The sequence below is a fragment of the Haliotis asinina genome, chromosome 8, assembly GCF_037392515.1.
Source record: "Haliotis asinina isolate JCU_RB_2024 chromosome 8, JCU_Hal_asi_v2, whole genome shotgun sequence".
NCBI lineage: Eukaryota > Metazoa > Mollusca > Gastropoda > Lepetellida > Haliotidae > Haliotis > Haliotis asinina.
The window spans coordinates 66,803,428-66,825,982 of record NC_090287.1 but is presented as its reverse complement, the minus strand read 5'-3'; positions in this window follow the sequence as shown (position 1 = coordinate 66,825,982).

Sequence of the window (22,555 nt, the reverse complement as noted above, 5' to 3'; positions counted from 1 at the left end):
GCATAAAGCACTACTCCAGTGTTATGGTTGGGAAAGTAGGACCTGATACCCTTGGGTGGAGAGAAGTAATACCAAGAACAATGGTCGATGGCTTACTTACAGAAAGTAAAACATGGGAGCACTTAAATGTGATCATTAGTGGAAAAGCAGCTGTATCTAATATATGGTGACAATCACCCGGTAGGTTTATATTATAAAGTACATTTCACATATATTTAATACATTGTTACCCTCATTTTGATGGTGTGTCCTTCGCAGGCCTGTGCACTCCACCAGAAGTGGTTCTTGGTGGGTGTGATCCATTGTCTCAGCACAGATTTTGGCTTGCAAGACTGAAGTGCAAATAAACAAAACGCATAAGCAGGAGACGACTTGTGTGGTCAGGATTGTATTCCAATTATTTTATAAAGGCATTTCCAGTGTCTCAGTTTACTAGTACAACTAATAGAATATATGTAACCCACTCACAGCAATTAGATGCTTTTCAAGGTTCTTTGTTACATGCCCGATGTCATACTGGTGGTCAAAGGCCTGGTATTCTGGGGTGGTTCCTGCGAATTGAAAATACGGGAATGCAAATTCTCTAAATGGTGTCATGGGGTACAAGACAATTTTTTTGGTCTATCTTTGTTACAAGAGATTTTCTCATACCTTGTCATGAATAAACTTCACAACAAATATGTCAAGTCAAAGTACAGTGTAATAAACAGTCATAAAATGTAAACCTAGAACAATTTTTTAACCTATATCAGATATTGCCATTTGATATACAACCAGCTCGCTGTGAACAATCATTCAGTACTCTGCATATATCTGAAATAGATTAGCATAATCTTTGTAATACTTACTCATGAGTTTGGTCTGATCATTCACAACTTCAGTGACCTTTACTTTTGAAATAAGGAAGTCGAGTCCAAGCTTAAATGCCACCTTCTCCATTGCCACACTGGAAGTTGACTGGCGAACATCGACTACTTCTAGGTGTAATATAGCATCTGTGTCCGTATCCGAAAAGGAATAGGTGCAGAAGTGGGCAGAATGACCAGGGGAATCATTCCTCCCATCACCAGCAATCCGGACATCCTGTTGCTGTCTAACCTTCTCTGAAAGGAGCTGTGTCTGCATTGATTTCCAAAACATATCCACTGCTGGTGCTGCATACAGTCTTTGGACCTAAAATACATTGTATAAGCATTGCATATTTTAGACGATATTTCAGGAGATGCTCTTTCATAATATATGTATACTAAATAATACAAGTGTATGGTACGTGAGATCTTCAGAGGTTTTTGTCAACAATAAATACCTGGTAGAAAGTTGGTTCACTAATACATCCAAGGTTTAGGAACTTGTTTAGAAGGCTTGTATAAATTGCCACTGAAGAGGATACTAGTTGCCAACTGCAGATTGCCACAAAACATCTGCTTAATTCTTGGCTGGAGGCCCAGGATCCTCATGAATGTCCAGAATATCCAGGACCAAGTGTTGATGAAACAGTTAAGCTGTCTGGTTGATAAGGGGAGACTTTAAATAAAGAAAAAGGGGTAAAAATGAGTGGGATGGGTGGTGGATGTAGGGGTGGGGGTGGAGGGGAGGGGGAGATGGGGATTTAGTAGTAGGTGGGTGGAATTTGACTGGAATGCTGTTATGTAGTTGTATTATGTTTGCTTGTTGTGCCGTGCATTGTGTGAATATGTGGTTGATGTTTTCGTGTGTGTTGCAGTGAGTGCATCAGCTGTCTGTATGTCTGTTTTGTTTATGTAGTGTACGGTTAAGGTTTGTGATACCTGTGATAAGTCTGTTTATGGCTGTGTCAGTGCGTTTGTTGTTGGAGAATGTGGGTATTTTTCTGATTGGTGATGTTATGATAGATGTAACCCATGTAGATTTGTTAGTGTTTATGTGATGTTGGAAGTTTGTGTGTTTTATGTTTGATTTAATAAGTTGTTTAAGTTCTGTTTTGGATGTGTGGAAGTTAATGTTGAGTGAGGGCTGTGTTGTTGCTAGTTTGGCTGCTGTGTCTGCTGTGTGATTGCCTGGTATGTGTGTGTGACTAGGAATCCATAGTAATGTGATGTTTTTGTTGTGGTGGGTGAGAGAATCTGTTTGAGTGACTATATTATGTATTAGATCTGGACGTGATTTAGAGTGCTGCTTGTGTATTTGTTTAATAGATCTGAGTGAGTCGGAGAGGATAAGGAAGTTAGTGGGGGAGGGAGGGGATTAGATGGAGTGCTGAGAGTGTTGCTGTTAGTTCTGCTGTGTTTATGGAAGTGTGATTTGTTTAGTGGAGGTTTGTTGTAATAGGGGGTGTTTGTTGTACATGTATGTACATACCTGTGAGTTTGTTTGTGTTTATGGATGCGTCAGTGTATATGTGGGTGTGGTTGGGGTAGTTTGTGTTAATGTAGTCGTGGGAAATGTTTGCTATGTCTAGTTTGGTGGTAGTTTTGGGGAGATGTTGGAGGATGGAGTTGATGGTGATGTCAGTGTTTCGTTGTGGTTTGTCGTAATGTAGCTTGTAATGGGAGGTGTGTTGTATATTGAGTAATTGTTGTCAGTGTAGCAGATTGTGGAGGTGAGTGAGGTAAGGTGCTTTAAGTGGGTTAAGTTTGAAGTTTTTAAGTGTAGATTTCTTAATTTTATTGTATTTTTGTGTGATGTGTTTATATAGTGGGTTATGTTGTGCCCCAACCCAGTAAGTGAGTAAGATGTGATTTATTCTTTGTTTGTTTGAAGAGTTGCCTGTTAATAGAAGAAGTGTATTTAGGAAGGTGCCACTCCTCGCACCAAGGGCTAATTTAAGGGCTTGAAATTGTACTGAATTTAGTTTCTGAATGTTGGAAGGGGAGAGTGAGTGGATTACCGGAGAGGCGTAGTCCAGTCTCGACAGAATAAGGGTTTTATAAATGTTGAGTAATGTGTGTTTGTCGGCACCCCAGTTTGTGCCGCTGATGGCTCTCATTAAGTTGAGATCTTTTTGACAGGAATTGACCAAGTTATGAATGTGGGGTGTCCAAGTTAGTTGTTGGTCGAAAGATACGCCTAAGAATTGTGCTTCCTTTTTAATTTAATTTTTTGGTTATTAAGGTGAAGTTTGGGTGTGCAATTTTCCATATATTGAGTTTTGAAAAGTATGCCCACGTTTTTTTTAACATTCATGAGGAACCCCCACTTTTGGGCCCAATTTTGAATGTGTCCAGAAAGAAATATCATCGGCGAATTTAGCTCTAGAGATTTCAGGCCAGGAATCAGAAAAAAATATCGTTTATCATAATAATTGAAAAGAGTGGGAGATAGTAGGCTGCCCTGGGTGGTCCCGTTATCTAATGGATAAGGGTCCGAAATGGTGTTGTGAGATTTGAGAGTTATTTGTCTATTATTAAGGAATGAGTGAATGAAATTTAGAATCCGCCTGTGTATGGCATGATTTTGATGTTTTTGTAGTAGGCCGTTGTGCCAAACCATGTCGAAAGCTTTGCTAACATCTATGAAAATGGCCTTCGTGTATTGTTTTTGTGCTTGGGCTACTTTCACATCTTGCTCCAAATGCAAAATATGATCTAAACATTGTCGGGTTGGAGTAAAGCCACCCTGGTCCTCTTTGATAAGATTTTTGGACTGGATGAGATGCTTGAGCCTGTAACTGTTTACTATTGTTTCTAATGTTTTACATAAATGGGAGGTTAGAGAAATGGGGCGGTAGGAATCAGGCTCATGGCTCCCCGGATTGGCACCACCCTAGCTGTTTTACAAGTGTCTGGGATAGTTCCTGCAGTCCAGATTTGGTTAAAGAGTGTGAGTGTTATGTGGTGCAAGTTAGGTGGTAGTTTGTTTAGTATAGTGTATGTGAGTGTATCTGGACCGGGGGCTGAGGCTGATTTTTTGTTTTTGAGTGCTGATTTAAGTTCATGTATGTTGATGTTTTTGTTTATGGGGAGTTCAGTGTGGGGTGGTTGTCGAGTGTGTGTTTGGTGTTTCTTAATAGTGTCTTGAAAGGCGGGTGGGTAGTTGGTGGAGCTACTGGTGGCCGAAAAGTGAGCAGCAAACTTGTTTGCCTTAGGTTTGTTTGTAGGTAGGTTCGGAAAGTTAGGTGAAATGGTTTTTTTAGAAGTACCCTTTATGGCTTTAAATTTGTTCCACATGTATCGAGAGTTTTGGTTAGATAGCCTGAGGGTGGAGCAGAATTTTGTCGAGTGGTTGGATTTTGTTGCCCTGATTAAATCTTTAGTTTGGCTTCTTAGTTTTCTTGCCAAAGTTAATTTCGAACGGTCCCTTTTAGATTAAGGTCCTTTTTCTTGCCTTTCTGGCATTAATTATGTCAGAGCTCCACTAGGGGACTGTTTTTTGTGTGTGGTTAAGGCGAAAGGTGAGAATTCATTTATCTGTTATGTTTAGAATGGTGTTTGTGTAATTATTATTGAAAGTTGATGTTGGAGTCTTGTATGGTGTTTATGTTTACTTATTTGCATAATGTATTAAATTTGTGCCAGTCTGCTTTGTTTAAGTTGTATCTTATCTGTGGTGGTAGTGGATGGGGTGTTGGTAGGTGGGGTGGGAGTGGAGATGTGTGAGTGTATTGTTATTTTGATGGGGCAGTGTTCACTGCCCCAGGTGTCATCGTGTACCTCCCATGTACAAACTTGTGTAAGTTTTGGTGTGGTGATTGTAATGTCTATGGCTGTGGATGATTGTAGGTTTGTAAGGGGGTAGCGTGTGGTTGGTTGTCGTTGAGTGTTGTGAGGTTTTGTTGGTTAAGCCAGTCAGGTAGGCGGGTTCCGTTAGTATCAGTAAAATCTCTAGTGCCCCACAGTGGGTGGTGAGCATTAAAGTCTCCGAGGATAATGGTGGTCGAGGATAATGGTGGTCGGGGAAATGAATTTAGAAAGGGTGTCCAAGTCTTTAGGGTGGGGGGGGGTGGGTAATTTTGAGATTAGGCTTTCTATAAACATTTATAATAGTGAGGTCTTTATTATTGAGTTTGGTGGCTAGACTTTGGTGATAGAGTTTTGTTTTATGTGCGAGTGCATGTAGTTTTTTGGCTGTAGGTTTTTCCATAAGGATGGCTGCAATTATAAATTCAACTAGTTTGTTAAGGTTCATGATGGGATCCAGATAACAAATATACTTCCGTGAGGGAGATGAGGTCAAGTAGTGGTTCTGAAGTTTCCCTTCCTCCTCCTCCTCCTCATCATCATCATCTGGCAGTGGCATGTTGAGAAGATCTTTTTCAACTGTTGACATCTCAAAGTCATCTCCAAATGTAGCCCTGTAAATAGGCATGAGATTTCATTTGCAAATTTTGTGGGAGAAAATCCTGTCCTTCAGTTTGCAAAATTTAGTCACAACATGGCCTTTCATAAAACTGTGATACAATTCAGACATTGACTCATGGAAAATTGTTCCAGCAATTTCTATCACAAAATATGTTGACACTGAGTCTGTCTCAAGGACAGTATGGTATTATTAACTGGGTAGTGATACTGTCAGACCAGCATGATACCTCTTAGTGTATGCTTGTTTTTCTAATGAGGATAAAGTCTGTACATACCTTGTATCACTGACATTTGGGTGATGATCTTCACCAAATTCATTCTCTGTGTCCTTTGCTGAAGCTGAAATTATTGATATATGTGTAAATTATATGTAAGTCATGTTACTGAAATAACAAATCAGAAATGTATAATTTTTTATGCACATGGAATAATGAGTGCTAGAAAACAATTAGTCAGCTGTACCACCATTCATATTGTTTTACTGGCTTGCATTCATGAGACTCATAAAAAATATCAGAAGTTGTTTCACCATTATTAGAGACCCGTGAAGGTCCCGGGGTAGAATAGGCCTTCAGCAACCCATGCTTGCCATAAAAGGCGACTCAGCTTGTCGTAAGAGGCGACTAACGGGATCGGGTGGTCAGGCTCGCTGACTTGGTTGACACATGTCATCGGTTCCCAATTGCGCAGATCGATGCTCATGTTGTTGATCACTGGATTGTCTGGTCCAGACTTGATTATTTACAGACCGCCGCCATATAGCTGTAATATTGCTGAGAGGGGCGTAAAACTAAACTCACTCACTCACTCACCATTATTAGGGTTGTGAAACACAGAGAAGTACAGTTTCTGCAGTTGTTGTTGCTACTAGTGTTTTATAGTGTTTTTTCTTCAAATTATAAGTCAATGTAATAAATTCATTAGAACCTTGGTTGTGACATTTCACAAGGTGCCTGGTCTGGGACTTCCGGAGAATGGAGCAAACTTGCTGCCAAGGGTGACAAACTATCACAATAATCACTGGCAATCACACTGGCATCTATAAACATAAATCCAAAGTACACATATGTTTCTATTTATACAACATGTATATGCACAACTATAACCAAATATGTCTATAATTTGTCAAGAGCAGCTTTGGCCACTTATTTCTGTAGTATGACAACTATTGACAGTTTAAACAATAAATTATGGTACATACAGTCTCACCATTAAAAGTAGTAGTTGCATGAGGGAGGTGGTGGGGAATATATATATACAGCCACCAACAATCACAGTTACTAATGTAAACTTCCAATCGTAAAATATTTACCTATTTACTAATCGTTTCACAAAGCTAATTCTTTTAAAAAGTCACTGATTAAGTGAGAACTGGTATTATTAAAAAGATCCTTCATAGTTTGTGATTTAAAATTGTTATCCCTTGTGATGGATTACTCAACACAATGAAGAAAGACATGCTTGACCATGATTCTGTCATCACCAGGCCCCCCTAAGTAATTGAAGGAATTACAGCAAATTTGAAGGAATTGCATCTCAAATGTAAACAAACGCAGCCCACTCGCGAAACAATTGCAGCGATATCGGTAGTTTAGCGGTAATAACAGAAACACATCGGCCCTATCGGAAGCAATGTCGGTAATACTGGAAACACGATCGGCCATCTTCGGAGATTTTTCGGTCGCGAGCGGAAACTCACGCAGCAAAACATGGCGTCGTTGGAACAAGCACCCGTCTCGGTGAGATTTGTTTTTAGTTCCTACTATTACATTTTTATACTTATCCATCTTTGACCACCCGTGTTGAATGCGTTTAGGTATGAGGTGTTGTCGTGGCAATAGCTTATGTTTTTAGGAAAAGATTGTCACTGCAGAAGAGTGTCACAAGTCATGCCCCTGGAGATTGTTTACATCTGAACATCGAAGTTGTGCCGATGATTACGAACATCATGAACGTGCGCCATGAAGAAGTTTATGAGCCATAATTTGTCTTGCTATGAAGTGCAATTGACAAATTTAAACACATTTTTAAAAAAAAAATCATGTTATATCTGGCGCACGTTCGTAATCATCGGCACGACTTCGATGTTCAGATGTAAACAAACTGCAGGTGGCATGACTTGTGACACTCTCCTAGAGTGACTATCTTTTCCTAAAAACATAAGCTATTGCCCCGACAACACCTCATACCTAAACGCATTCAACACGGGTGGTCAAAGATGGATAAGTATAAAATTGTAATAGTAGGAACTAAAAAGAAATCTCACCGAGACGGGTGCTTGTTCTAACGACGCCATGTTTTGCTGCGTGAGTTTCCGCTCGCGACCGAAAGATCTCCGAAGATGGCCGATCGTGTTTCCAGTATTACCGACATTGCTTTCGATAGGGCCGATGTATTTCTGTTATTACCGCTAAATTACCGATATCGCTGCAATTGTTTCGCGAGTGGGCTGCGTTTGTTTACATTTGAGATGCAATTCCTTCAAATTTGCTGTAATTCCTTCAATTACTTAGGGGGGCCTGATCACAAGGGATGCAGAATGGAGGATCATCACCTGGCAGTTGGTAGTTATGAGTATAACTTGTGTGACCAGTACAACATCGTAATGTGATGACCTCTTCAAATCTGGACTGACAACCCAAGTTGGTGTAACCAGTACTGGGTTTTATTGCATGTTATTTATTGATGCCTACTTGGGTGTTCCACTTGTGCATCAGATCACGGATTTATCTTCAATCCTTCAGTCAAGCAATCCAATCAATTCTGTTAAACTACAGAGCAACAGCTCATGGCCTTACACACAGAACTCCCTCGGACCTGATGTTGGGAAGAAACATTAAGTTGCCACTTGACAGACTTCGCCCTAGCAAGTCGTCAAACAACCCTGATGTTCTGGCTAGAGATATTGACAACAGACAGAAGAAGTCTGAGAGTTACACTGACATTGCACGTAAACCTACAACCCCAAAGTTCAAACCAGGTGATTGGGTTCGAACTTCAAGACCGGTTCGAAGTCACAAGTTGAGCTCAAGTCTGTCCCAGCCTAGACAGATAAAATGACGGTTAGGGAAGTATTCCTATCAGCTACAAGATGGTACTTGTTGGAATGCCCGATATCTCATTCCTGCTAGAGGCCAGCCATCATCACTTGATTCAGCTGTCGATGTGCTTCCTGCTGATTAGACTCAACCCCAGAGAACTCCCAGACCTCCGGTCTACTTGTCTGCCTATGATTGCACTTGAACTTTTGAAAGAGGGGAAATATGTGGTGTTTCGGTAATTCGCATTCCATATTCCGCTTTCAAGTTGTACTTTTACATGTAACCAATAATATGCGTTTTGTTTCTGAGCTGGAAGACTTGTTTTTTTTGGTGAAGGCAGAATAAAAGGGAACCACATGGGTGGCCTAACGGACTGAGAAGGTGTTAGTCCTTTTCTTCTACATACACAACAGGTTCTAATGCTAGTTTTTTAATCAGTATATGGAATGTACATCTTAGAAAATGTTAAAGAAATAATAATAATAATACAAAAACATCAGGTGCTCAGTAAACCAATAAAATTAAATCATCCATTTTATTGATCTATGTATCACTGTCCACTCATGTAGGGTGTATCACTGTGGTGGTAGGAAGGACAACTATCACAGAGGTTTGTGGGTTTATTTGTAGCTCAAAATGGGCTTACTCAGCCAACATGGCGAGACAGTGGCCATGTGCTCTCAACTCCTAGAACAAGGGCAATGAGAGTTATCTCCCTTACGTTAATAGTACTGGGGCCCTTTTGGGGATAGGGGCCTATTCAGGGTTGTACAGTTCATAGTGGAATAGCTGATACCACATCCCCCTTTGTAAGAATGGAACACTTAATCAGTGAACAAGCCAGAAATAATGAGTAACCTAATGTGCACTTGGCTGTGTATGAAATGATCACACAAAATAAACTTTATGCTAAGTTGCAACTATAATTAAACGTCCATAAGCTGAAAAAGAACACTAGGATATATTTATCTTATGCCTTCCACTTTCAACTGCAAAGTCACTAGTTTGGCTTGTCACACACTACACTACACTACACTACAGGTCAAGTCTGTTTGGCTTGATGGACACCCTTCCTGATCTGGTGACTGTACAGTTTGGAGGCATGTCACTGCTTGACTGTGTCTGTGTCTGTGTGGAGACTGGAGAATGAGTTAGTTCTGCGTGATGTGCAGTTGACTGTTGTGGTGGCAACAAGACAAGATGTTTTCGATTTCTTCTCAGGAGACTGTCACCAGACTTCACATAGTAAGAACGTGGTGTGTTTGCTTTCTTGTATACTTCGGCTTCCCGAATTGCTTCAGGGTCACGGACTAACACCTTATCTCCCTCATTTACAGGTGGAAGATTGCGACTTCTGTGACGAGAGTCATAGTCAGACTTTTGTCGCTGTTTAGACTGCTTGAAAGATGAACTGACTTGCTGTGAAGAAGGCAGCTGAGGTTCAAGTTGTGATGGATGAACAGGAAGAGTTGTGCGTAGATTACGTCCCATCAACAACTGCGCTGGGCTGTAACCACATTGCAGTGGTGTGCTTCTGTATGTGAGCAATGCCAGATATGGATCAGTTGCTTTCTTCAGAGTTTGCTTGATAGTTTTAACAGCTCTTTCAGCTTCACCATTGCTTTGGGGATACCTCGGACTGCTTGTGATGTGATTGAAACAGTAGTCATCAGAGAACTTCTTGAAGATGTATGACGAGTACTGAGGACCATTGTCAGAGATGACGATATCAGGGATTCCATGTCTTCCGAAGATGGATTTTAGATGGTTTATAACACTTGCCGAGGTTGTACTTGTGAGTTTACTTATCTCGATGTACTTTGAATAGTAGTCTATGACAAGCAGGTACGGATTTGAATTGATTTCAAACAGGTCAGTGGATACCTTACTCCATGGACGAGTAGGGGTTTCTGATGGGATGAGTGGCTCATGAGGGTTAGGTCGACAGCGAGAGCAAGTACGACAACTCATAACAACTTGTTCAATCTGAGAACTAAGTCCTGGCCACCATACAGATTCCTTTGCACGAGCACGACACTTGGTTATGCCCTGGTGTGTAGAGTGATTGATATCAAGCATTTCTGCTCTCATACAAGATGGAATTACTAGCCTTTTTCCAAACAGCAAGAGCCCTTCAACAACGGAAAGTTCTCCTTGATACGGCCAGTATGATCTTGTACAGTTTGGAAGAGATGCATAAATTGGCCATCCCTCAAGACAGTATTTCATGATGACTGAACAGACAGGGTCTTGGCGCAACTTTAGACGAATTTCATCCAGACGCTGATCAGATGCAGGTAAGTTTGCTAATACTGAGTCAACGTAGATGTTTGTGTCCGCTAGAAGACGAGTTTCCACACTGGAGAGTGCCAAGTTAAGAGGAGCTCTGGAGAGTGCATTTGCGGAACACAACTGCTTCCCAGGAACATGAGAAATGTCATATGAATATGCCATGAGACGCATTCTGAATCGTTGTATTCTTGGTGGGAGTTGGTCAAGAGACTTGTCACCAAGAAGAGCGAGAAGAGGTTTATGGTCAGTGTTGATGTGGAAGTATTTTCCCAGGAGATAATCACGGAAACGTTCGCATGCCCAAGTAATGGCTAGCGCTTCCTTTTCTACCTGTGCGTAACGCCTTTCTGTCTCTGTCATCGAGTGAGAGCAATATGCGATTGGTGTGTATGTTCCATTGTCACACCTTTGTGAGATTACAGCACCCAATCCGTAGGACGATGCATCAGCTGACAACAGTGTCTCTGCATTTGGATCATAATGTCCGAGAACTGGAGCACATGTGAGTAGAGATTTAATTGACTGAAATGCAGTTTGTTGAGGTTTCATCCATATCCATTGTCTATCCTTGACAAGGAGTTCACGGAGAGGCTGTGTGATGGAGGCAAGATTTGGAACAAATTTTGCAAGTTGGTTGACCATTCCAAGAAACCTTCGGATATCTGAGACATTCTGTGGTTGTGCCATGTCGAGAATAGCACTGATTTTGTCTGGGTCGGCTCGAATACCATTTTGATCAATGATGTGTCCGAGAAATTTCACTTGCGATGTGGAAAACTGACATTTTTCAGCATTGAGAGTTACACCTGCATCCCGAAGTCTGCATAAGACTGCTTCACGCTGATCGTGTTCATTGTCGTCACGACCATGTGTGAGAATGTCATCCATTTGACAAACGACACCATCCAGTCCTTCTAAGATTTGTTGCATTCTCTTCTGAAAGAGTTCAGGTGCAGACGAAATGCCAAATGGGAGTCGATTAAAGCAGTATCGACCGAAAGGTGTAATGAAACAAGTGAGAAGTTTGGATTCTTCAGACAATAGAAGTTGATGGAATCCCGAATTAGCGTCAAGTTTCGTGAATACTCTTGCTCCGCTTAACTGACTGAGAGTGTGATCTACAGCTGGGAGAGGATGATTTTCACGTCTCACAGATTCATTAAGTTTGGTGAGATCGACACAAATCCTTACTCTTTCCGAGGACTTGGGGACTACTACCATGCCGGCACACCACTCAGTAGGAACATCAACCTTCGATATGACGCCGTTGTCTTCCATAGACTGAAGTTCATGTTTCACACAGTCCATGAGAGGAAGTGGTACACGTCTAGGTATAGAAATTGCAAAAGGTTTTGCATTCTCCTTCAGTTTGATGGTGTATTCACCTTCCATTTTCCCTAATCCAGAGAAAAGTTCTGGGAACAGTTCTTTCCAAGTGTCACCTGTAACACTGTCAATGTGTTTGATGAGGTGCAGTCCTTCGATTGCTGGTCTGCCAAGTAGAGAGTGTGTGAGACCTCTGGCCACATATATATCTTGTTCTGTTTCGACATCCCTGCTTATGCTATTCAGTTTGGTGCGAAACTTTCCAACGACGCTCAGGCGGGAGTTTGAGGGACCAAACAGTCTCTTGTCACTTTTCTGCAGACATGGAAGATACTGAGATGTGTAGACACCATACGGAATTACCGTCACATCAGCTCCTGTGTCAATCTTGAATTCCTCTGTGACAGATGAATTTATCTTCAAGTTTACAGTCCATGGCTGAGATGAACTTGTGCTAAGCATCCCAATAAAGGCATATTCAGGCTCACTTGTAGTAGGAGACTTGGGAGTAGATTGGACTTCAGAGAGTCTCGATTTTGAACTTCGACATACAACATCCCAATGTCCCGCTTTTCCACATTTGCGACATGTAGAATTAGATGCAGGACACTCACTTCTAGGATGAGAATTTTTTCCACAATATTTGCATGTTGATTTAGGTTTGAAGTGATCATTGAATGGACGAGATTTCTTTGATTTTGACTTGTGCTGTGATTTCTTGGATTTTGCTGATGGAGACACTACTTCTTCCACACTGGAATTGTTAGTTACATCAGGCTTACTTGTGGTACCACGAATAACTGGTTGCTGTTTGTGAATAGTTTCTGACTGGCGCACATGACTAACAGCCGACTGTAGAGTGAGATTAGGATCATGCTGGAGTTTTTCTGACAGTCTCACATCACAAATTCCAACAACTATTCTGTCTCGAATCATCTCATCATGAAGAGAGCCATAATTGCAATTTTCAGCAAGAGAATACAGATCAGTAATGAAGGAATCTACAGGTTCTCCCTGTCTTTGGCATCGCTGATTGAATTTTGCCCTCTCAAATATCACATTTCTTCGAACTGAGAAATAGTCATCAAATTTCTGCTTTACAGTATCATAGTAATTTTCTTGATCCTCATTGAGAGAGAATGTAGGGAGAATATCATCTGCTTCAGGACCCATTAGATACAATAACTGATTCACCTGAGTGGTGGAGTCCTTAGTAGATAGTCTGGAAGTGACCCGGTATCTCTCAAATCTTCTGATCCAACGAGTCCAACACTCTGGGTTAGAAAAGTCAAAAGATTCAGGAGGTGTGATCTGAAAACTTGCCATGATGAGCCTTGAACCACTTCTGACACCATGTGGTGGTAGGAAGGACAACTATCACAGAGGTTTGTGGGTTTATTTGTAGCTCAAAAATGGGCTTACTCAGCCAACATGGCGAGACAGTGGCCATGTGCTCTCAACTCCTAGAACAAGGGCAATGAGAGTTATCTCCCTTACGTTAATAGTACTGGGGCCCTTTTGGGGATAGGGGCCTATTCAGGGTTGTACAGTTCATAGTGGAATAGCTGATACCACATCACTGTCCACACATGTAGGGTGTATCACTGTCCACTCATGCAGGGTGTATCACTGTCCACACATGTAGGGTGTATCACTGTCCACTCATGCAGGGTGTATCACTGTTCACACATGTAGGGTGTATCACTGTCCACACGTAGGGTGTATCACTGTCCACTCATGCAGGGTGTATCACTGTCCACACATGTAGGGTGTATCACTGTCCACTCATGCAGGGTGTATCACTGTCCACACATGCAAGGTGTATCACTGTCCACACATGCAGGGTGTATCACTGTCCACACATGCAGGGTGTATCACTGTCCACACATGTAGGGTGTATCACTGTCCACTCATGCAGGGTGTATCACTGTCCACACATGTAGGGTGTATCACTGTCCACACATGTAGGGTGTATCACTGTCCACACATGTAGGGTGTATCACTGTCCACTCATGCAGGGTGTATCACTGTCCACACATGTAGGGTGTATCACTGTCCACTCATGCAGGGTGTATCACTGTCCACACATGTAGGGTGTATCACTGTCCACACATGTAGGGTGTATCACTGTCCACTCATGCAGGGTGTATCACTGTCCACACATGCAGGGTGTATCACTGTCCACACATGTAGGGTGTATCACTGTCCACTCATGCAGGGTGTATCACTGTTCACACATGTAGGGTGTATCACTGTCCACTCATGCAGGGTGTATCACTGTCCCCACATGCAGGGTGTATCAATGTCCACACATGCAGGGTGTATCACTGTCCACATATACTTCACATGTCACACAATCCCAAATATACATAAAACAAAAAGTTAAAGAGGGAGTTTACATGTATATTTAACTTTTTGTTTTCCACTTTTTCATCATAGGAAATTTTTATCAAGTAGTTTATAGCCTAAACAAAACATATCAGGAGTAACTAATTTATTTTGGGGTTCATTATCGATTCAAAGTTTCTACATTAACCAAGAGTTCTCTTTCCACAATGAACACACCATGGCTTACGTCCCTTGAAAATGACATCATTGGTGCCCAAATGATGAAGGGATGATGTTGTGACACCTTCTTAGTCCCATTTCACGTGGTGCAGCTGTAGGTGTGGTGGTTGTATTTCCATGTGCAGGCTACTGCTTTAATCCACCTGTTGCCTGGCCGTGAGCTGGCTTTGTGATTCGTTCCACACTGTTACATTGTACAAAAAGTGTTACCTCATAACCAAACTGTATAACATTCAACCAGTCTGTTGTCTTTCCAACCAACAGTAACTTAAAATTCTTTCACCAAAACCCAAGTGTATAGTTTGCCATCGGTGAATGTGAAGGCATTCTGTGTTTGGTACATTGCTACATAAAGATAATAATAAGATACAATTCTCAGGTTTGAAGTTTTGAATTCTGTTTCACAATTGTTTTTCTATGATGTCATCAGCTAACTGTGTGGCAAATTTAGTGAAAATTACATGGCTCTATCCAGTCTTGACACTGAATCACCATTCCTTGTGTCACCATTCCTTGCGTGAAAATTACATGACTCTATCCAGTCTTGACACTGAATCACCATTCCTTGCGTCACCATTCCTTGCATGAAAATTACATGGCTCTATCCAGTCTTGACACTGAATCACCATTCCTTGCGTCACCATTCCTTGCGTGAAAGTTACATGGCTCTATCCAGTCTTGACACTGAATCACCAATCCTTGCGTCACCATTCCTTGCGTCACCATTCCTTGCGTGAAAGTTACATGGCTCTATCCAGTCTTGACACTGAATCACCAATCCTTGCGTCACCATTCCTTGCGTCACCATTCCTTGCGTGAAAGTTACATGGCTCTATCCAGTCTTGACACTGAATCACCATTCCTTGCGTGAAAATTACATGGCTCTATCCAGTCTTGACACTGAATCACCAATCCTTGCGTCACCATTCCTTGCGTGAAAATTACATGGCTCTATCCAGTCTTGACACTGAATCACCAATCCTTGCGTCACCATTCCTTGCGTCACCATTCCTTGCGTGAAAGTTACATGGCTCTATCCAGTCTTGACACTGAATCACCATTCCTTGCGTCACCATTCCTTGCGTGAAAGTTACATGGCTCTATCCAGTCTTGACACTGAATCACCATTCCTTGCGTGAAAGTTACATGGCTCTATCCAGTCTTGACACTGAATCACCATTCCTTGCGTCACCATTCCTTGCGTGAAAGTTACATGGCTCTATCCAGTCTTGACACTGAATCACCATTCCTTGCGTCACCATTCCTTGCGTGAAAGTTACATGGCTCTATCCAGTCTTGACACTGAATCACCATTCCTTGCGTCACCATTCCTTGCGTGAAAGTTACATGGCTCTATCCAGTCTTGACACTGAATCACCATTCCTTACGTCACCATTCCTTGCATGAAAGTTACATGGCTCTATCCAGTCTTGACACTGAATCACCATTCCTTGCGTCTTGTAATTTATAGTATGTCTCAATCTAAATGTTGAAATTCACATTGAGTATCGACTTAAAACAACAAAAAAAAAAGATGTGATCACAGATATTTTTATTGTTTGGTTGATCGTTCTGAACGGTCGGTCTGTGAACCGAGAATCACTGAGAATGTTTATTGTTGTACTGAACTTTCAGCCAGTTTACAAAATCACGTCACATTTATGTTTGTCATGTCAACTTTTTAATTCAAAACCATGTTCCTTTCATGAATCCTTGAATTCCTCATACGGTTCAAAATAAAATGACAAATGGCCTTTGTCACCAAAACCAAGTGTCTTAGTGGGATCTAGCAAACTATATCAGGGCCCGCTTGCACAGAGCTTTCTTAGTTACAATCAATCTTAAGCACCTACAATCAACTTTACAATCACCGTACAATTGCTCTAATCCACTTGCACAAACACGATCTTAAGACAGCGTGGATTTAAGATCGCCATCTTAACTAAGATTGAACTCTTCAATGTTGGAGGTAGAAATTTCTTAAACTCGACTCCTGTCTACAGTTGTCTTCAAGTGCGCATAGCATGCAGCGCAAATAAAACGTGGAACTTGTTCCTGCACACAAATGACATCCCTTCCTTAATCGCACCTTGCAGATTTTTCATGAAAAAAAAAAAAAATAAAAAAACAAACAAAAAAAAACCAAACACAAAAAAAACAACCCACAAATCTTTGAAGGAAATGATAACGCTGAAGAAGGAAGCGATTACGTGGAAGGTAACATGTATAATCACTCGTACCTCAGGGGTCATTCTCTAATTTTTCTACATTCTAATTTTTTATGAACTAAACATGTGATACTGCAACCACAGACCTATCATGTTTTATGCAAGTATTGAAATACAAACAAATACGTAAACAAATTGGGTCTTGAATTATTGATCAAATAATCATGAAATTAAACGATAGCACATAAATAAAATTTCCTTATGATATAACACCTAAATATACCATGATTTGTCAGTGGCTGTCAGTTGAACATAGTTTGGCATCTCGTAGGTGTTATTTGGAGTAAAATCCCAAATATATCCCCCAAGCATTAGATTTGTAAAGATATGAAAGTGTGACATGACTGTGGGAGTGTTGTGGATAATTTATGACAGGGAAATATGAAAACGTTATTATTTCGTGTATGTTCTATGTGTTGTTGAATGCTCATCCACAGTATATTAATTACTTTATGCTATGTTGTTGATAATTATTTTTTCGTTTTGTTAAAAAAAATGCTGTATGCAAATTTCACATACCCCAGCAAGTGTACTTTCCCATTTGAAGAATACTTGTATTATATTTAAAATGCATAGATTACAACTCTTGTCTACGTTTTATGCAAATTTCACATACCCCAGCAAGTGTATTTTTTCCGTTTGAAGAATACTTATTTAAAATGCATAGTTTACAACTCTTGTCTCTCGTCAGATTCAATTTTTACCAGTAGAAAAAACATAATTTTGCACGTTATCCAACTGTAGATTATTTCAATGATAAACTAAGACAAAATCATTAACCGAAAAGAAACATGTGGAGATCTGTTCTGTCACAACAGAACATGCATTTGGAAGATTTTACGGCAACGGCATAATATGCAAAGGGAAACCACTCCCATCTTGCGTAAAAACTAAGATTAGCTGCCCTTGAGTTATTGAAAAGGTCATGTTCACTGCTAATCGCATGCAGACACCTTTTGTTACTATCCTTTCCTTGTTTATCAGTGAGTGAGTGAGTTTGGTTTTACGCCGTTTTTAAGCAATATTTCAGCAATATCACGGCGGGGGACACCAGAAAATGGGCCTCTCACAATGTACCCATGTGGGGAATCAAACCCGGGTCTTCGGCGTGACGAGCGAACGCTTTAACCACTAGGCTACCCCACCGCCCTCCTTGTTTATCAAAAAGGTATGGTGTTCATACTTTTTCCAACACTGAATCGGGAGAGAATTGTACTCTATGATATCGACTCGATGATGATGTTGTTCACTACCGCAAATAACGATATTTCTGACCTTAAATCGATGTTGCATTCTCCGTGTCGCTGAAGTGTCAAGGCGAATCATACAGTTTTATGCAATATGAAAGCAATCCCCAAACGTAAAGCTAATTATTTGCGTGAAAGTGACGCCAACTTGGACGCCAATTTGCTACTGACTACAATGATCTTAGCTGGTTCTGACCAATTGTAAGTTTTGATTGTAACTTACAATGATCTTAGCCTACAATCACTTTGTGCAAGTGGATGGCGATTGTAGCCGAAGCCTAAGATCGCGATCTTAAGGATTTACAATAATTGTAGCTCTATGATAGTTTTGTGAAAGTGGGCCCAGGTGTCGTGCTGTGAGAGGACCACTGGTTTGAACAAACAAACTGGTTTGTTTAAACAAAGCCCATTTCACACTGTGTATCATTTCCTCATACTGTGAGTGACCTTTTCAACTTCTCATTGCATACACCTGCTCATACAGTTTAGAGCATGCATCTGAAGAACATTGTAGCAAGAGATAGTTAAATAAAAACTCCCACACAATTGCGGCCCTTCTTCTCATTTCTGACTATTGCCCTTGATCACAAAATGAAAATAACAACCAGCAGATAGTAAGAATATGTTGGACTATTTACATGTCACATTTATGCTTCATTGGGGTGAGGTTATGATGATGTTTGTGTACTGTTTGAGTCATGTATGCAAAGGTGTTGATGGTATTTGGGTGACTGTTTATGTCAATGGCAGTGACATGCAGTTTGAGTTGGATACTGGGTCGAGGCATTGATCATCAGCGAGAAGACCCTTGAACAGAAGTTCAAAGGATGTGAATTATAGAAGCTGGAAATACCTATGAAGACTTACACAGGTCACTGTGTTCTTGATTTTGGAATAATGAAAGTTGACGCTGGTAACAGCAAACTCATACACAAACTTGATTCCCACTTTGTGAAGGTGGAGGGACCACTCTGCTTAGTAGAACATGGCTGCCATTTGGTGACATTGACTTGAAACGTGTGGGGGATGATATTCACTATTGCAAGGAGTACAAGAGTGATACACAAATTCAGGAATTACTAGTGAAATACTGTGATGTTTTCTCTGATCAGATTGGTACATTTAAGGATATGAAAGCTCACTTATCATCTAAAGATGGTGAGTCTCCAAGGTTAATGGAGGCCAGGCCAGTGCACTGTGCTCAACAAGAGAGGATAAATAAGGAAACAGATAGGATGGAGAAACATGGTGTGCTAGTCAAAGCCGATCACAGTGAGTGGGCAACTCCTTTAGTGTGGGCACTCCTACTATGGGCACTTTCTGAGAAATGTGTCACCTGTTCTTCACCCCTTGAATGACCTGTTGAGAAAGGACAGGGAGTGGGTTTGGTATTGTCAGTGTGAGGACACATTTAACAAATGCAAAGCTATACTCTTAATAAAAAGTAGGGGATAATGAACTTTCAATTTGGCCGGATGCCCATCACATGCCGTTATTTTTGAAAATATCTGTGGTATTCCTTGTCTGTTTGTAAGAAAATATCCCAACAGTGTAGTTTTTTCTGATACCTGGATGGTATAGTGACTGATCCACTTTGATCCCATTTCGGTGTTTTTGACCTCGATATTTAATCATGTCATTTAAAGATATGATGTCTACAGGCACATAGCTAGCAAGCCATTTGTTTCATATAAGTCCGATAGATTGCAAAACTTTATATTGAGATAGTTCGGAGGGACTATTTGCCCAGTCTGGGTTGACATATGAGTTAGTAACTGATGATGAAACACAATTTGTCTCTTGTAAGTTTGAATCATTCCTGCAGAATAATGGAGTCAAGCATTTTTGTCTGCTCTTTACCATACAACAACAAATGGCCAAGCAGAAAGATTGGTACAGTCCTTTAGGCAGTCCATGAGAGCATCCGAAAGTAGTGATGGAAGTGTTGAAAAGAAAGCAAGTCTGTTCCTGAGCAGGGCTGCTCCACACTGTCACTAATGAGACACCAGCCAAGTTATTCTTGGGATGAGAACTGAGAACAAAACTAGACATTCAATCTGCTATGACAACAAAGTTGTTGAGTCAAAGTGGTATCATGTCAGAGACTGGACAAGTAAACAGTAAAGTGTGGGTTAGAGACTATCGTGGTGCAGAAAAGTGGGTACCTGGACACTGCTCAGCATCGTGAGAGACATGATGTCAATGTGGGTAATGGGTAGTGTCGCAGTCACATCGACCAGTTGTGATCCAGTGAGGAACACAGTGTTAGTGGCCAAGTTGAACCAGATGTACCAGAGAGGTGTGCTGCACTGACGAAAGACGCTAATGTGTCTATACAAGCTCACTTGAACTAGTGCTTCAGCCCACTCGCTAAGCAGTACAATCCATCCGCCCAATAGACTGAATTTGTACTTTGGGAACATCAGACAAAGTGGACTGTAAAGATTAGCTGATTGATCACTGACCAGACATCACATGCAACGTTAAATGACTTGCCTTCGTGCTCATTTGCATATCCACAGATGTTCATATAAACTCACTCACACACAGATTCATTACAAAACACTTGTCGCCAGATGAGGTACCTATGCCTACTATCTAACCCATGATAGAGAATCCTGAAAATATTTTTGAAATAGCATTGATAAATATTCCATAATGTTATTCTCTCAAGAGAAAGTAAAGAATGGCTTCTAAATATTATTCTTTGAAAATAGATTACCATTTTGACATTGTCTTCAGTAACAGCAGATCAGTAGCCAGCTACAAAGACATGACCTGCACTCTGATGCTAGCAAACATGACAGTATCCAAGCCTCCTATACAAGCCACTCAGTCTACTATACAAAGTTTCTTGTATTTTCTTATATCATATATAGTGCTACCTGTTCTCATATCATTTTTTACTCCACTCACCAAAATGGAGTCGTGAATCTACAAAATTCTTACACGTTACATAAAATCGAGTCATCATAGCTCATATTAAACGTTCATTACTCAGTATATAGACAAACACACCTATATACTTACATCATAATTAAATCATAATATCACAACGCCTTGCCTTCATAGAAATTTAGTTCTAATCCCTGGCAACATGTCATGTGATAGCAATGTAGTTTTCACAGCTTTTCAGTTTTTACATCAGTTTAAAGCATAACCTCTGAAGTTCATAGCTGACTTCACAATATGCAACCAGTTGCAGGATAGTAATATTTCTGTGTGCTATTTTAGTGCCCCATGCTCTGGCTGTAGATATGTCACTGTGACGCTTCTATAAGTCTGAGAGGGCATGATGTCCAAGTTTCATTGTCATGGATTTTATCTGCCTCTTTAACATATATCCTTTTTCCATTCATGAAAGTTTTGAAAAAATATGTAATTTTAACAGAATAAATTGTGATGCCAGTTTTCATGTGGAAACTACTGTCAAGTTGGCTGAGTCCAAAATATGGAAACATGTAGCTTACAGAAGTCCTACGAACTTAGATTTATTGTTTAAAACATACAATTATCATTACTACATATGAAAAAGCCTGTTTATCCTGTCCCAGCATTCACCCACTTCCAAAACAAAAATGCCAGTCAAGATCCTATGATCCAGCTTTTCATTTGTTGGTAATCTTCTTTTTCATTACAGATATGGAAGATACTGGGTAAAACTGAAATGTGCAAACACAATAATAAATACATGTACAATTCTCCTAAAGTTCTCACACTCCAAATATTCCCAAATAGAATATATATCTCCAAAAATATGCATGTCACAATAATTGCTGAATTATGACGAGCCAAAAACCTGAATTTGTTACAGTATTCTTATTTCCATATAACATTGTAACTTCAGTAATACACAAGAGGTAACTCTACAATAGCCAAACTAATATGTCAACCAGGCCACATGTATGGAAATGCTTGAAATACTGCATTTTGACAGCACAGCATTTCTAGCCCCCAAAAAACTTGCATCCTAAACTAAGAAAAACTGAAAAAATGTTTCCTAAATTAAATATACAATGAAACATTCCAAAATACTATGTAGAAATAGCAGTAGAAGTATTTGAAAACAGTTCAGTGTTTTCCCTGCCTAAACTTTTATGCCACATTCAAAATACTAAACACATCATTTAGACTCAGATTGTCTAAATAATGAAATTGCACACATATTACAATATGCAAAGAGCAGCCAATATGAAATACATACACTTTGTGTATTTGTAGCCACAAAATGGTAGAGAATCCTGACTATGCGGCCCTCAAGCTCGAAAGCTCAAAAACAAAAGGCACGAGAAAGGTGCCTGTGAATAAGTTCCCTGTGAAATACATGGTACACCGCGGCCTTCCCTCCCAAAACATGTTCAAGAACGAAAAAGTATCGTGATATCACATGTGTTAACATGAGCTGTCCTTACAAAATCTACTTTGAGACATTTTGGTTTACATATCTTATTGCATGTGGAGAATGAAGTGGACATTAACAGAATGTTAACTAATACTGTCATTTTGTTTTAGGTTATGAAACTATCACTGTTACCTGCAAACAAATTTCACCTGATAGTATAATTCCCTCATAAGAA